The sequence below is a fragment of the Musca domestica genome, unplaced genomic scaffold, assembly GCF_030504385.1.
Source record: "Musca domestica strain aabys unplaced genomic scaffold, Musca_domestica.polishedcontigs.V.1.1 46, whole genome shotgun sequence".
Lineage (NCBI taxonomy): Eukaryota > Metazoa > Arthropoda > Insecta > Diptera > Muscidae > Musca > Musca domestica.
The window spans coordinates 7624733-7642099 of record NW_026712336.1 but is presented as its reverse complement, the minus strand read 5'-3'; the positions used below and the strand labels follow the sequence as shown (position 1 = coordinate 7642099).

Genomic DNA, 17367 nt, shown 5'->3' with positions numbered 1-17367 from the left:
ATAAGCATCCGGTTCTCTTCATGTTTCACACATCCCATTATTTCTACTAACTCAGGATCTAGAGGAAAGATGGGATATATCGGTTCACTTCAAGATGATATATATCTGCGAAGCCCTTCTGGTACCAGTAGTCAATATAGTCCATTTCAATAGAGTCGCAATATTTATATCATACAGGTGAGAACTGCAACCAACTTCAGACTGCTGTCATTTCTAAGCCACTCGTCCGACAGCTGTTAAAATTATTCCAGCTCATTATATTGTTTACAAGCGTACAAAAGCATTTTGTACGAAAAAAAGTTATTCGTTATGGAATTCAAGCGTGATAGTGTGATTTTTTTATATTTGGCTGGAAAACCACAAGTGGCTATCGTCAGAGCACTCCAGCATTTAAATATAAATAAATCTTTTGTGTCTCGTACCATGGCTCGTTACCGTGATACTGGTAGCGTAGCCCGACGTCAATGAAGTGGACGGAAGAAAACAGCAACATTAACAGAAATGGTTCGATATGTAAGGAACCCACTTGATCGAAACCCATGTCGCAGTGGCAGAAAAATGGCTCGTGAGCTGAAAATAAGGTGCAAAAATGAAAAATAAGGTCGGGGTAAAGTCATTGATATTCCAAAAACTGCAAAAACTTACACTGCAACAGAAAGAAAATAGACTCAAAAGAGCTAAAGAGTTGCTTCGCTTGGCCGAATTTGGTTTAATCCGATGAGAAAACATTCGTTGTCTAGCAGTTTGTAAACAAACAAACTGATCGTGTTTACTTGCCAAAGAGGGCGGCTGAATATGTACACCTTCGGCTGGCCACCTGAACCATGGTGATGGTGTTGGCCGCCATAACAGCGGATAGTCGCTCTCCGCTCCTATTAATCGACCATGGCATCAGAATAAATGCCGAATATTATCGCAAAAATATTCTGGAGGGTGTATTAAAGCCTTGGACACGTAAAAATTTTTGCCGCAGGTCTTGGACATTTCAACAGGACTCAGCACCATCACACTTAGCAAGCGCCACCCAAGAATGGTTACAAACTGAGGTTCCTCGCTTCATTTCCAGCACACAATGGTCACCAAAATCTCCGGATTCCAATCCGTTGTGACTATTGTGTCTGGAGTATTTTGGAAAGCAAGGTTGGCACTAAAAAATACCAAAGTGTCGATTACCTCAAACAAGCGCTTCGCCTGGAATAGGCGAAAATACCGCGGAGCAACATTCGGGCAGCGTGTGACGGTTTCATTGGCCGTTTGAAGGCCATAATTCGTGTCAAATGTGACCAATTCGAACATATCTAAAATTTTTCTAAAATTTGATGCTATTTCCGACATTTTTTGCTTTCATGCAATGAAATTAAAAAAAAAAAACGTAGAAATTATTGCGTTTGACTTTGTTGCAGTTTTTTAGCTCACCCTGTATATGGGAGCTATATCTAAATTTTTATCCGATTTTCGTCAAATTGGGCTAAACAAATATTGTTTGAAAAATTTTATCTCAATCGGATAATAAATGTGAACAAAACACAAAAATACATGGAAAGAAAGTCGGACGGTCAGAGAACATGACATGGATAAATAGTCTCAGAAAGTGATTCTATGAAGACCTTCAAAAGTAACTATGGGTCTATCTCGCTTCGTTCTCCATGTTACAAACAAATGTCCAAAGACAATAATACCGATACACGTGTCTTCTATTTTAAGTTCTAATTTGAAAATCTAATGAATTGTAATTATTGAAAAAATCAAATTTTTCCCACATTGTAATTTATCCATTCTCTCTCATTTACTCTCCGATACGAACTATTTACCATACCTTCTTTTATCCATTTAGGAATAGAAATTACTATTAGAAGACCATGTGTCCTTTTTTCTATTTATAACTGCTCAATTCACATCCATACACATCGAAACAGAAATTCTAATTTTAGAATTCAATGTTTCAATATTTTTTATGGCAATAGTCAAACACACAACACGTGTTTTTAAATTGGAATCTCCATCGGAAGACAATGTGTCCTTTTTTGTTTATAACTACTCAATGCACATCAAAAAATTCGGAACAGAAATTTTATTTTTAGAATTTCAAAATTTCCCTTAAAATTCTATTTTTGGAATTTCAACAACATGTGTTGTTTTGTAGTGCACGCGAGGATGTGTGTGTAGCTGCCTGTGCGCGGTTTTACGCTGTTCATATGCTCATGTAGATGGGCAATGAGCAGGAGCCCGGGTAGCTCAGTCGGTAGAGCATTGGACTTTTAATCCAAGGGTCCAGGGTTCAAGTCCCTGCTCGGGCGTTTTCATAACACGTTGGAAGTGAAGAAACCTTTTGCTTTTTTTTAAATATTTTTTTTTAATTATTAAAAAATTGAAACTTCAATGAATTTTCCCGAAAAATGTAATCTTTTCCCTCAAATTACAAAACATTTGTTTTTTTTTCTATTTTCTTCGATTAAATACACTTCGCTCTTTACTTTAATTCGTCTGGGCGTTTTATTTAATAGTTCATTCTGTTTTCCGCATTTTCTTTCTTCTCCGTTCCTTGTGTGGCCGGAGAAAAGAAAATTCATTTTAAATCCGCAAAACTTTTGCTAATTGAAAATAATGACTTCCATTAAGGCCGCAAGAAAGCATAACAAACCAGACAGGAACAGAAGCAGCAGCAGCAGCCGTTGCAGTTATCCACCTTAAAAAGTATTCCGAAATAAAATGAGAAAAACAAAAAAAAAACTTTTATTAAAATTTATTGTTTAAGATGTCGTGTTGCAGAAGTAAACACGATATTAACAAAGGGCAAATGAAAATAAAAGGGAAAGAGAACAACAACCGTAACAAATGAATGGTTTGAAATCCCTGAAAATAAAAAATAAATATATATATATTTTTTTTTAATCTAATGAAGGTAAATCTAATTATGGGGTATTTTTCAGGAGATGTTGTAACACGGGACACTAAATCGTTCTTGGAAAAAGGGGAACTGTCCATAGGTCCATTGATGTAGCTGGAATAATAATTACTTACCTGAAGCAACTAATTTTGGAATAATTAGACCATAATTATACAATGGTATTGATTACATTATTAGTGAAAAAATTATAATATCGAATGCCAAGAGAAGGTTCAGAAAAATATTTAAGAAACAATAAAAGGAGATGACTGAGACAGCCAACAAAGTAGAGTTGGATAATCTACTTAACTGAACGGATCGATCTTACTTGTCCCTTTTCTCAAGGGGAACTATGCGTTTATCTAGTTCAATTAGGTTCAATGTTTCTTTCTGCTCAATCGTTCCTTTTTTATACCCTCCACCATAGAATGGAGGGTATATTAAGTTTGTCATTCCGTCTGTAACACCTAGAAATATACATTTTAGACCCCACAAAGTATATATATTCTTGATCAGCATAAAATTCTATGTCGATATAGTAATATTTGTCCGTCTGTGGAAATCACTCTAGCTCTCAAATGTGTATTATGTCTCCAGGACATAGAACAGACCGGTAAAAAAAGTCCTAAAGTCGGGCGGGGCCGATTTTATGATACCCTACACCACTTTGCTAATTTAGTTGAGCTCCACTTAATAATTAAAAGTTTTTATGGGAGAATTCAATCATACACGCTATGATTATAATTATAATTTAAAATTCAAAGGACTAAATATGCCGAAGCATTTGTATCTTTTAAATTCGGACTTGTATTGCCCATTTGGTGCAGAATTAATTTGAAATCGGATAAAGATATATATGGGAGCTATATCCAAATCTGAACCGATCTCGATAAATTTTGGCAAAGATATTTCTGAGCTGTTTGATATATTTCCCTGAATATCGTTGTTACGGAGTGCGCATTACGGCTGTGGGTAACAAATACAATAAATCGGAAGAACAATGTATATGGGAGCTATAACTATATCTGAACCGATCTTCACCAAATTTGGCATACTACCTTCTAGACAAAATTCGGTCGTATGTGCCAAATTCCATCCCATTTGGACAAATATTAGACGTTTGGTGCACAATAAAAAGTAAATCGGACGAAGTTATATATGAGAGCTATATCCAAATCTGAACCGATCTCGATAAAATTTAGCAAAGGTATTTCTGAGCTGCATTTGATATATTACTCCAAATATTGTTGTTACAGAGTGCATATTACGGCTGCGGAGGACAAAAATAACAAATCGGATGAACAATATATATGGGAGCTATAGCTATATCTGAACCGATTTCGATAAAATTTGGCATACTTATTTTAAGGCCTAATTTGGTTGTATGTGCAAAATTCCATACTATTCGGGCTGATATTACACGTTTGGTGCACAATAAAAGGCAAATCGGACGAAGATATATATTGGAGCTATATCTAAATTTTATCTTTTTATCTTATCCGATTATCTCCAATTTCAATAGGGTTCGTCCTTGGGCCAAACAAATGTTGTTTGCAAAATTTCATCTCAATCGGATAATAAATGCGACCTGCATTTTGTTCACAAGAATACATGGACAGACGGACGGACGGACGGACAGACGGACTGACATGCATAAATCAACTCAGAAAGTGATTCTATGCAGATCATCAAAAGGAACTATGGGTCTATCTCGTTTCCTTTTACCTGTTACAAACAAATGCACAAAGACATAATACCCTGACCACCTTGTGGTGTAGGGTATAAAAATGGGCCATGTAGGTCCACGTCTTTGTATAACCCCCATATAACGGTACATCCCGATATTGCGTATTTTGATGATTTTAGAGACATTATTTACCGGAACTATTTCAAATTTAGTATTTGAAGTTCGTAATGAATACTACAGTCTATGACAGAAAATTGTCTGTGCAGGTCCACGTCTTCGTATAGCCCCACATAACGGTACCTCCCGATATTCGGTATTTTGATTGTATCGACATTATAACCGATTTTTTTTAAGTTTCGTATTTGAATATTTTAATAGCTTATGACAAATATATAGACCCTAATATAATAGCTACATTCGGTATTTTTAAGATTTTAACAGAATTTTTAACGGATTTTATTGTTTTTGAGAATTGCCAAATTCGTTCCAAATGGTGGAGCGTATTCAAAATTCGGTCCGGTCGAACTTACAGCTTTTTTACTTGTTTTTTAGTCATTTAGTAGTTTATTTTGCAATACAGATCATGTCTGTTCATAATTTCATTATTGATGATTAATTCAATTTGATTATGGGAAAATGACGATGTTTCGAAAAGTCGACTTCCGGCTGACGTTTGGTGTCCTTTTGATGGCCTTTAGCTAGCAAATTCAGCATATCGAGTATCTCTTGCTCTGGATTTTGTATAGACTTCAAGGCATTTCGAGCTCGATCAAAATGCTTAGCAGCTCTTGCACAAGCCTCAGATGATGGTGGTCGCATCATATGTTGAAGTATATTCTTGGACTCCTCACATGAAACCGGAGGCGGTGATGTTAAATTGGCAAATGGTGCGAAACTACGATTAAAACGAATCTTCTCATTATTGAACTTAGGCATAGATTGACTTATACGACCATCCTTAGTCAAGGCGCCCATTGCCATTGTAGAAACCGCCACACATACTCATCAGGCATGATAGTGAATTAATAACCCACTATGAATGAATTTCCACCAAATTTAACGAGGGCACCTCTCATTCCAATCCAATTTCGACAGTCAGACAGACGGACATCTTCAAATCGACATAGAATTTTATGTTGATCATGAATATATGTACTCTATGACGAATATTTAGAGGTGTTACAAACGGAATGACAAATTTAATATACTATCCTTCCCAAGGTGGATCTTCTAAAACTGTATACCACATTAAAGTGACCCAGAAGTCTATCAAGCAAATTCTGTGATTAGTTGGACTTGGCTTAACCGTTTATTAGCCGTTTCAAAATATCCTCCATTATGATTACCGTTACCTTTGAAAATGACGAACATCTTTGCCAGACAGTCTACTACTCAGAACGAACTCAAAAAAATTACATTCATTAAAAAAAAACTAAAAACACAAATTATATGGGATACTGAGGTTGCTGGACCCAAATTGAGCATTATTTCAGCGTTACTATCGTTCAAAATGCCACTTTAACCTTTAAAATACCGCAAATGTGAGAGATATAGCAAAGAGTGAATATTTATTTACAATTCTTTGCAGGAAGGTAAATATAGTATTTACAATCCAAAACGATAAATTACTACAAAATCTGTTGAAAAATGTTTGCCGAAATCGTGACAAATCCCTCCTTCCCTCGGGGGAAGGATTCTATGGGTGGGTAGTGGACCTGAATCAAACCTTTCTTTCATACCTACCGCGAATCCTGATTGTCAAATTTCAGCTAATTTAGTTGGAATTTGTGTCAAAAAACTTTAAAACATCAACAAGAAAAAAAGCAAAGTTCGGCCGGGCCGAACATTGAATACCCTCCACCATTTGGAACGAGTAAGGATATTTTCAAAAAAAAAATCCATTAAATATTCTATTAAAATCTTAAAAATGCCGAATATCGGAAGGTGCCGATATATTAGGGGGATATACGATATTGTGGACCTATGTAGACAAATCTATGTCTGGGGGTAAAGTACTCACAAACAACTCCTTGTGTAAAATGTCAGAAAATTCCGTTGAAAATGTGGCTAAAATCATCCAAATACAGAATATCGGGGGGTACCGTTGTATGGGGGCTATACGATATCGTAGACCTATACATAAAGATAATTCTCTTCCAAGGGATAAAGTATTCACAAGGAACTTCTTGTGTGAATTTTCAGAAACTCCTTGTATGGATCATCAAAATACCGAATATCGGATGGTGCCGTTATATGGGGGATATACGATATCGTGGACCTATATAGACAATTCTCTTTCAGGGGGTAAAGTATTCGCAAGGAACTCCTTGTGTGGAATTTCAGACAATGCAATTGAAAAATGTGGCTAAAATCATAAGAATACCAAATATCGGAGGTACCGTTATATGAGGCCTATATGATATGGTGGACCGAATAGCCCATCTTCGAACTTGACCTGCCTTCAGACAAAAGACAGATCTGTGCAAAATTTTAGCTTCCTATCTTAATTCGATTTGACTCTAGCGTTATTACAACAGACGGACGGACGGACAGGGCTAAATAGTCTTAGAATTTTACGCTAATCAGGAATATATATACTTTGTTGGGTGTAAAATTATTATTTCGATGAGTTAAAAACGAAATGACGAACTTTATATACCCTCCATACTATGTGTGGTTGAGGCTATAAAAATCGGGAGGTACCGTTATATGGAGGCTATACCAATCGGTGGACATAGAGCGGTGTTTTTTCGAAGGAAAAAAGTTTCAGCTGATTTGGTTGGAAATTGTGGCTGATAACTTCGTAATATCGAAAGTCTGGAAGAACCGTTTTATGATTTCAATACCAATCAGCCTGTAAACCTTTGTGCTAAATTCAAGATTAAATAATGTGAACCCTATCGTGACTTCAACAGAGAGACCGACGGGCATCGTTTTTTTGGGTATCCCATGCATATTTCGAGGTGTTGCAAACGGTATTACAAATTTACAAATTCCATAGTATGGTGGAGGATATAAAGACAAGTGTAGTGAAATTAAATACAAATTCAACTCCTGTGTTGTAAAAATAGAGCGACTGCGTTTTTTGAACTTACTTATTGGACCTGGTGGTCCTCTTTAGCATGTCCATTTAAAAAAAAAGGGTTAGGTAGGCGGTTTATTAAGTAGCTATTGGTGCAAAAATGTTCCTAATTAACCCATTTTATCTTAATAACATTTTGCAAAATTTCCTCACTAACTAGAAACATTTTCTTACATAACCTAAGCTTCCAGGATTCTACCGGCTTTTTAAAACTTTACCTTCCAATAACTTCCACCACGAGAAAAAAAATCTAAAAGTTTGACACACTTTTAACATATCGCATAATAAAATCCATTAAATTAACACAGAATTTCACACAATTTCCAATTTTTCTTCTCCGTCTTTTTAATTGCAATTACAAGTAATATCCATTTATTATTTTCATAAATAAACGCCCCCCTTCAGTTAATATCGCTCTTCATTAACACACACCCATTTTCTTCTGAACTTTAAAAGCCGTTGTTTCTTCGCCATTTCCTTTGCTTTAATATTTTTTTTTTCGTTTTTTTGTTAACTATCACTTAACTCGCTCGTTAACTATGTCAACCTATAATTGAATTGCAATAATCTTCAGTTCAGTATCACGATTTATGCATCAATGATTTTATTCACATTTTCCATCAATGTCCTTCAGATCAGGAGGTTTTTTTTTTTAAGTGATTTCTTTCTTCTTCGTCCACTTCTTTCGCACAAATTTTCGCAGTGAAAGTTCTGTTCGCATTCTTTAGCTGTGCAAGGAAATCATAAGTTAAGTCAAGAAAATGAAGTGAAGGAATGCCGAACAATTAAAGTAATTGATATACCGAGTAAGAAAGAAATTAAAATACCATTAAATACTAAATGGGGAAAAATGAGAAGAGCAAACGGCAATGAATGGAGGAATGAATGAATGAACTTGAGAAAATACGCTTGTATAATAAGTATGCATGGACTTATGGTATCACTAATGTAAGTGGTGAACGGTTTGTTGTTGGAAATGGAAGAATTTAAAAAAATAAATATGAAATTAAATTTTTTCTTAAGTAATGACGAGTCATTGTGGACGTATGCCCATATAAATGAACAATCTATCGTGGAATTCCAAAATAAATAATTTACTATCTACAAACTGAGGATAAGTTCGCCTGAGTCGCATTTTTTATACCATCCACCTCGTTAAACCTTTTAAAGGCCAAATCGCATATACTCAAAATTCCAAAAAATATGAAAGTTCCGTTATATGGGGTCTATGCAGATATATAGGGTGAGATAAAAAACTGCAATAAAGTCAAACTCCATAATTTTTAAATTTTTTCTCAATTTTATTGAACGAAAGCAAAAAATATCGGAAATAGCATCAAATTTTAGAATAAGTTTAGATTTGTTCGAATTGGTCACTTTAGCAAGAATGACGGCCTTCAAACGGCCACTGAAACAGTCACACGCTGCCCGGATGTTGCTCTGCGGTATTTTGGCCGATTCCCGGCGCTTGCTTGAGATGATCGACACTTTGGTATTTTTTAGTGCCACCTTACTTTCCAAAATATTCCAGACACAATAATCCAACGGATTGGTATCCGGAGATTTTGGTGGTCATTGTGCGCTGTTGAAATGATGTCCTGAAATGGAAACGATGTCCTGAAATGGATTTAGTCCAAAGATACCAGTAAAACAGTAATTTCTATAAGGCACATTGTTGGCCGTATTAAATGATATATACCCTCCGTAGCCTTATGGCTGAAGGTAAAAAAAGCAGCTAAGTTCGGCGTAAAGTTTCAAAACAAATTCCACCGAAAAAAAAAAACCACTGAAATGAAACCCGTTGCATAGGAGCTATTCGGAGACGTAGACCAATTTTCGGTCATAGGTTGTAGTACTCAGTACGAACATCAAATGCGAAATTTGAAACAATTCCGATAAATAAATACCGAATATCGGGAGGTAACGATATATGGTGGCTATACTAAAACGTTAACCCATGTAGAAAATTCTCTTCCCGGGGTAAAGTACTCAGAAAGAGCTCCTTGGGTGGATTTTTAGACAATTCCGTTGAAAAATATGGCGGAAATCATCTAAATGCCGAATATCGGGGGGTGCCATTATATGGGGGATATACGATATAGTGAACAATACGCTTCCAGATGGAAGACCAATACTTTTCCAGAAGGAACTCTTTTTTATGGATTTTCAGACAATTTCATTAAAAAACTCGGCTACAATCATCAAAATACCGAATATCTGGGGTTATCGTTTTATGGGGGATATACCATAACGTGGGCCTATATAGACAATTCCCTTTGCATGGGAAAGTAATCTCAAGGTAAAGTTATATAAAGAACTTCTTTTGTAGAACAATTCCAATGAAAAGTGTGACTAAAATCATTTTAATACCGAATATCGGGAGGTACTGTCATATGGGGGCTATACGATATCTTGGACCCATCTTCGAACTTGACCTACTTGCAGGAAAAATACAGATTTGTACTAAATTTCAGCTTCCTATCATAAGTCGTTTTAACTCTAGCGTGTTTACAATAGACGGACGGACGGACGGACAGGGCAAATAGTCTAAGAATTTTACGCTGATCAACAATATATATAAAGTATAAGGGTCAAAGTATTGGGTCAAAAATTATTATTTTGATGAGTTACAAACGGAATGACGAACTTAACATACCTTCCATACTAAATATAGTGAAGGGTAAAAAACTCGTTTTTATACCCTCCACCATACTATGGAGGGTATATTAACTTTGTCATTCCGTTTGTAACTCCTCGAAATACTCATGTCAGACCCAACAAAGTATATATTCTTGATCAGCGTAAAATTCTAAGTCGATGTACGTCTGTCTGTCCGTCTGTCTGTCTGTTGTAATCACGCTATCTTTCGAACGAATTGAGATAAAAGGCTAAAATTTTGCACACATGTTTATTTTTACAGTAGGCAGATTATTTGTAAATAGGCCATGTAGGTCCACGTTTTCATATAGCCCCCATATAGCGGTAGCTCCCGATATTTGGTATTTTGATGATTTTAGCGACATTATTAATCGGAATTGTTTTAAATTTGGTATTTGAAGTTCGCAATGGATACTGCAGCCTAAGACAGAAAATTGTCTGTGCAGGTCTACGCGTTCGTATAGCCCCCATATAACGGTACCTCCCGATATTTGGTATTTTGATGATTTTAGCGACATTATTAATCGGAATTGTTCAAAATTTGGTATTTGAGGTTCGCAATGGATACTACAGCCTAAGGCAGAAAATTGTCTGTGCAGGTCCACGTATAGACCCCATATAACGGTACCTCTCTATATTCTATATTTTGATGATTTTATTTTAATTTGAATTTGGTTATGACTTATGACAAATAATGCCTGTGTGGGTCCACGTAGTATAGGCATCAATATAACGGCAAAATTCGGTATTTTTAAAATTTTAACAAAATTTTTTCAGGATTTTACTTCCAAATTCGTTCCAACTGCATTTTAACTTGTTTATTTTTTTTTAAATAATTTTTTTCGTAACCAATTTTAAATTTATTAAAAAAAATATTCCAAAAAAATTTTATTTAAAAAAAAATATTTAAGTCAATTCTAATCACTTACTATTATTTATTATTTTCAGGTACTTATAATTAATGTCGTATCCACATAAGTACTTCCAAATGAAATGTATATTAAATCATTTCAAAACCAAGTATTTGAAATACTTTAAAGAAAAAACCACAAAATACTTTGAATGTGAAATTTTCAACTACAAATGACCCATATTTCTTTGTGTCTATTAAATTCAATTGCATAATTTATTCTTTTTATAAATATCCTTTTTCAATCCCTAATGGCGCCCAACAAAAATCAAGCCTCACTCCCAGACCTGCCAAGTCCCCAAAACAGCTTTGCCTTAACAATATCTTGAAGGCTTCAATTGTGTGCGTCACTATCAACTTGATTCCGATTTTTTCTTTTCGTTTTCTTACTCTTCTTTTTCTCCTTTCCTTTCTCTTGTCGCCATCTCATAATCATAAGATACAGCTTGTTGAACATTTGAGTTGTTCCCAAACGATTAATAAAATGTAAACTGGATCTCATTTTTGATGGGATAGCCAACAGCAGTGCCATGATTTCTTTATTTCTTTCCCAAAGATATTTGCAAATTTCTTTAGTGCTGGCTGTATTTCTTTATTTTTTATAGAAAACTCAAACAAAAGATTTCTTCATCAAAAATACGAAAGAAAAAAAAAACACAGCTACATTTCCCCAGAAATCAAGACTTTATGCACCACTACTCACTATTCAGGGTAATGGTTGTTGGGGGCTTCAGCAATTGTCTGTTACTATTTACAATTTCAAATGAATTTGGTTTTAAGAGCGAGTGAGTGAGTGGTTGGGTTCGATGATTTCGTTTGGTTGCTTAGAGGAGGAGCTCAAAAAGAAAATTATATTAAAAGTAAAGAAAATCGAATGAAAAACCCCAGAGATTTTATACAAACACAGCCACATGTTAAGAATAAATCTTGCCAACACACACACACCCACAGTTACACATGCACAGTATCATCTTCTATCGATATTGAGGACAAGCTCAAGTAACAGGACAAAAAGGTTACTTTATTTTCTTTTGCAAAAATTTTTGCAAAAATAAAACTAAAACTAACAGTGGAACAAATCGTTTTGACCAACCTAACCCCCATGACTGAGACGGAGACAACCCAAACCCTTTTTTTTCCAAACAGCCTCCCCCTCCCCCAAACTCCCATTCATTTTCATTCAGATAATCGCCATAATAAAGTGTTGGCAATATTTTTACAATTTTCCATTTTCATTCAACGAAAAAGAGAGAAGACATACAACAACTACAAAAATTTATCACATCCTTTCGATATAGTGTGTTGATGGTCCCATATCTCGGCACTGTTGATCCACTGTTCTGGGCGATTTTTTTTCCTCTGCAATCTAATGCTTTTTCTTTCACTGGATACGTCTCTCTCGCCCTCTATCGTTTCCAGAGCAATTGAATTTTGTGTTTGTTTTTAGTAGATTTTCGGTTCATTTATTTTCAACTCAAATACACTTTGGAAAAGTGGAAAAAGAAGAAGAAGTTGAAGCAAAAGAATTCATGTTCGGAAAGGGTCTCAATGTTAACAATTGCTTGAATATTGTGTAAAAAGATTTGTTGGTTTTTCTCCATTCATCTCTTGAACTCCTGGAAGAAGTTCGCCTCGTTTTGTTCTGTTTTGTAAACACTTTTATTATAGGGTAGGGGTGGGGGAGCGTGTGTGATGAACGGTATTACGAAAAAAGACAATCTAAAGAAATGGAATTGTTAACCCTTTCCGTTTAACATGGAATTTTTTTCCAGGAATAAAATGGAATATGCAATTTTCGATATTTGTTGTAGATGTGTGAGACAAAACAAATTTGACAGTAATTTGTTAATTTGGCCGGAGGGGGCAACGGGGGCCAGAGGCGTCAAGATGGACCTAGAAAGGTATAGGTAGATCGATTTTCGATTAATCAATGTTTGGTGTAAAACGTCTCAGGTCGTAGTAAAGGTCTGCTTGTTTTGTAATTTGCAAAGTCAGAGATTTCTAAAGAACTTCTGATATTGCCATCAAAGTTTTGGCCAATTGTTATACCCTTCAGAATAAATCGAGGATATATTAAATTTGTGATATCGAAGACTGTGTAAAATTCATAAATTTTTAATTAACATAATATTGTACATCGAAACCGAATCCGTCTGTTTGTTGAAGTCAAGAGAGAGGGAAAGAGAGCAAGAGACAGACCACATTATTTTGTATTGAGCTCTGAACTCTGAGTCAACATTTGGCACGCTATCGGTCAGTTCGATTTACATTTCCATATAGACCCCATGTAATTACTATACCTCCCGATTTTCAGTACTTTGATGTTTTCAAATACAATTTCCTACTATTTTAACTGCAATTGTACATTTTAGGTTGTTAGTGGTATATAATCACCAGATTTTTGGATTTTTAAACATTTTGCCAAGTTCTGAACAATTGAGGTGATACCTTACATTTCGGTCATGTTTATACCCGACAACACTATGTGTTGAGGGTATTATAAGTTTGATTGGGCCAAAAATTATGTAACACCACGAAATATTGGTTTCCCACATAGGAGACTTCCAATTTTGATGGTCATCTGGTAATATTTAGTGGGTGAAATAGACCATAACATTTGTGTTATATAAAAGTCAAATTTTCTATTAAACCGCGAATACTTTTAATCCCGGCGAAATCACAAATAGACGAACAGGTCAACTCTGACCATTACGTAGATGTCGATAGTAAATATATCGGATTTATATAGCGAAATATATCCCATGTAAATATAGAAAGGAAGAGGATGTTAGCTAGAATGCTTATATCTCAAGAATGGCTAGACCGATTTCGACAAATTTTGTGTGTAAAAATACCAACATTACTTACAGACGATATCCGAAATACACAAAAGGTGAACTTCTGGCTTGTTTATGAAGAATTCTAGCATTTTGGATAACCATTGGTATATGTAGCTGTAAAATGGACCGCAACAACTAACAGCATGATGGAGTGCATAAATATTGGGAAAATGTCCCTAGTCAAAACGGAGCACTGCCCATGACATAATTTCAAAAGCGAAATATTCCAAAATGGATTAGGACATAAGGGGGCTTCTAACATATTGTAGTGTTGTGGGGTATCACATGGTCGGCCCCGCCCGACTATAGCCTTTGCTTACTTGTTTCTACTTAAAACAGTCGACACATAGCTCACATATAAAAGCACTCCGTGATATTCGGTAAAAAAATTATTTATTTGAAATAGACCCTACCACCTATCAACATTTGGTTTTAGAGCAGTTATAATTTGGTTTCAGAGGATCGAAACCAATCAATGAATCGATTTTCACTAAATTGGACGGAGACATTTTTACCTATTATACCAAATAACATTACTATAGAGTGCATAATATCACTTCGAGAAAGATTATATTAAAAAAAATATATCGGAGCCGAGTTCCACCAAGTGGAAACACAAATTCCGAAATTCACTCCATTTGGGTTGATATTAGTCATTATTTGCACATTACATCTGAAATCGGATTAAAGATATAATATATCTTTATCCGAATTCAGGTTTATTGTGGACCAAATGGCAAATATCAGCCCAAATCGGATGGATTTTTGAAAGTTCGGCTGAATTCAGCTCAGAAGAACATACTTTAAATTTGGTGAAAATCTGTTGAGAAGTAGTTTATAACTCCCATATACAGGGCGAGATAAAAAAACGGCAACAAAGTCAAACGCCATAATTTTTACAATTTTTTAAATTTCATTGAAAGAAGGCAAAAAAATGTGGCAAATAGCATCAAATTTCGGAATATGTTTAGATTTGTTCGAATTGGCAACCTTTGGCACAAATAATAGCCTTTAAATGGCCAATGCTGCGTCACATGCTGCCCGAATGTTGCTCTGCAGTATTTTGGCCCATTACCGGTGAAGCGCTTGCTTGAGGTGATCTAGACCTTGGTACTTTTTAGTGCCAACCTTGTTTTCCAAAACACTCCAGACACAATAGTCCGACGGATTGGTATCCGGAGATTTTGTGGTCATTGTGTTCTGGAAATGAAGCGAGGAATCTCATTTTGTAACCACTCTTGGGTGGCGCGTGCTGAATGCGATGGTGCTGAGTCCTGTTGGAATGTCCAAGGTCTGCGGCCAAAATGTTTGCGTGCCCAAGGCTTTAATACACCATCCAGAATAATTTCGCGATAATATTTGTGATTTATTCTGATGCCACGGTCGATTAATACGAGCGGAGAGCGACCATCGGCTGTTATGACGTCCCACACCATCACCATGGCCGGCGCTTGAGTTCTGATGGCCAACCGAAGGAGCGCCATTTCAGCTGACCTCTTTGGCAAGTAAACACGATCATTTTATTTGTTTACAAACTGCTGGACAACAAATGTTTTCTCATCGGAGAAAACCAAATTCGGAAGTTCACCACATTCGACCAAGCGAAGCAACTCCTTAGCTCTTTTGAGTCTATTTTCATTCTGTTGCGGTGTAAGTTCTTGTACTTTTTTTGAAATTTCAGTGGCGTAACCCCGAGCTCATTTTTCAATATTTTCCGAATGGAATATTGCGAAATGTTCAGCTAACGAGCCATTTTTCGGCCACTGCGACGCGGGTTTCGATCAAATCGCTTCTTTACTTTTCGAATCATTTCTGCTGATGTCGCTGTTTTCTTCCGTCCACTTCCTTGACGTCGGGCTACACTACCAGTATCAGGATAACGAGCGATGGTACGAGACACAAAAGATTTATTCATATTCCAATGCTGGAGTACTCTAACGATAGCCACTTGTGGTTTTCCAGCCAAATATAAAGAAATCACGCTGCCATGCTTGATTTCCATCACGAACTTTTTTTCTATAAAAATTCTCACCAAAATGCTTTTGTAGGCTTGTAAACAATATAATGAGCTGTCACTGGAATAATTTTAACAGCTGTCGGAAGATTGGTTTAGAAATAACAGCAGACAGAGAGACCGATGAACATCCCTAGGTCGACTCCAAATGTCCTGAAACGGATTTGGTCCAAAGATAACTAGGGTCTAAAATCGTTATTTCGATGAAACACGATTTGACCGTATCAAATAATAGAGGGTGTATATCATATGGCTGAGGTTATAAAAACACCCTAAAGATATATTCATTATAGGAGTATGTTTCGTGTAGCCTTCATATAACGGTCCTCTCAAATCCGCGTTCCCAACTAAATTGACTTGGGCAGTGATAAATTCATAGTGAAGGTGTAAGTATTACATCAGAAGAGCAAAACTCCAAATGGGTTTGAATTTCCAGACCAATTTTTCAATTAAACATGTGATACCCTACAACACTGAGGTCCAAGCCCATTTTTAAATATTTTTTTTTTTTTTTTTTTTTTGAAATAATGCCATACCGTCCTGTACAAATCTTGTTGTCTCTGTCCTGCTGATTGGTACTTAAAACAATTTTACATAAAAAACAAATTCTAAAATGCTAGATTTCTGCCCTGTCCTCAAATCTCCCTTCAAATTTGTGTCGAGAGGTTTTTAATTGTGACCTCTAAAGCCACTGCAAAATCTGGAATTTTTTGGTCCATTTGAACCCCTTAATATAAATCTTCAAAACAATAGGCTTCTATTATGACCCTAACCCTAGCTGCTTGCTAATTTTTTTTAGAATCGTGGTGTTGCAGGGCTTTTTATATTAAAAAATGTACAAATAAAAATTGTGAGTTAAATATGAAAAGAACGCATGCGATAAAATTTTTGACAAAAAATATTCACTTTTTTATTTGGATATTTTTGCGCGATTTTCTTAGATTTTATCCTTTTCTGGCAAGAGGCCATTCCGATTTGGTGAGAATTGTCAAAATCGGTGCAGCGGTTTTTTAAAAGTAAACTCTAGTCCCACGCTTAATTCCACGTCGATTGGTCTGTAATTGCGAGTTTTAGAGCAGATGCAAAATCAGGAAATTTTTCTGTTTTTGGTTCGTTTCAACCCGTAAATATTTGCGATCATCTCCAAAAACAATAGGGTTCTATTCTCACCTTAACCCCACCTACATTATTAATTTCGTGAGGATCAGTCCATAATTGCTGCCTGTAGCGTGATTACAATTTAACATGGACAGGTGGACGGACATACATATATTTATATCATTTTAGAC

General features: G+C 35.8%; 1 non-coding gene across 1 annotated transcript; it reads left to right on the top strand.

The window, feature by feature from the left end:
- The first annotated feature begins 2224 nt into the window (after positions 1 to 2224).
- On the top strand, positions 2225 to 2297 carry TRNAK-UUU (transfer RNA lysine (anticodon UUU)). Its single transcript has one exon. It is a non-coding gene; the product is annotated as a tRNA-Lys (tRNA).
- Positions 2298 to 17367: the final 15070 nt, after the last annotated feature.